General features: G+C 37.5%; 1 protein-coding gene across 5 annotated transcripts in view; it reads right to left on the bottom strand.

The window, feature by feature from the left end:
- Nucleotides 1–751, bottom strand: part of RGS3 (regulator of G protein signaling 3) — a 138627-nt gene that overhangs the window by 115115 nt on the left and 22761 nt on the right. The gene's annotated exons all lie outside the window — the stretch shown is intronic.

Consider the following 751-nt stretch of genomic DNA (forward strand, 5'->3'; position numbering starts at 1 on the left):
AAAAAAAAAAAAAAAAAAAAAAAAAAAATTCCATTTTTGTAAACAGACACACACATACACACACATGCAAACATACACACCCACACAAATTAAAAGGTCTGAAAAGAAATACAGTAGGGCATATCTGTGAGTAGGAGGGCGATAGGTGTTTTCTATTTTCTTCTTTTTACTCATCTATATTTTCTATTTTCCTGTCATAACCAAAATTACTTTATGTAGTAAGAAAAAAACCAAAATATTATTATTAATTTTCACTAATTGGAAAATACAAAATGTCCATTACCTTCCCATTGGCCCCAGAGTTTAGAGATTGGGGAAAGGAATAATAATAGCTGGTACTCTGTGTTATGTTATACTGTCCCATTTATACCCCACAGCTCTCTGAGGTTGCTACTATTATTAGCCCCATTTTACAAATAAGGAAGCCAAGGCTCAGAGAGGTTAGAAAGTTGAAGTAAAAAGGGGGGCAGGGAGGTAAAACATCCTTCAGCTTGGAAAATTCCTTCAGCTAAAGGAGAAAGCTTGGCCCAAGGCACAGTGGGAAATTGCCTACACTTTTTAGGGGCTGCCAGCCCCAGGCTGGGCATTTTAGTTATGAGAGCCAGCCAAGTGATACCTTATCACTACGGACCTCACTGCTGGGCCCGGTGCCAGGGATGCAAGGACACGAGTGAGTGAGAAAACAAAGACATCCTTTAGAAGGCACTGTTTTGTTGTGTTTTCTTTCTTTTTTTTTTTTTTTTTTTTTTTT

Source organism: Rhinopithecus bieti, unplaced genomic scaffold (assembly GCF_001698545.2).
Source record: "Rhinopithecus bieti isolate Rb0 unplaced genomic scaffold, ASM169854v2 scaffold_9997, whole genome shotgun sequence".
Classification (NCBI taxonomy): Eukaryota; Metazoa; Chordata; class Mammalia; order Primates; family Cercopithecidae; genus Rhinopithecus; species Rhinopithecus bieti.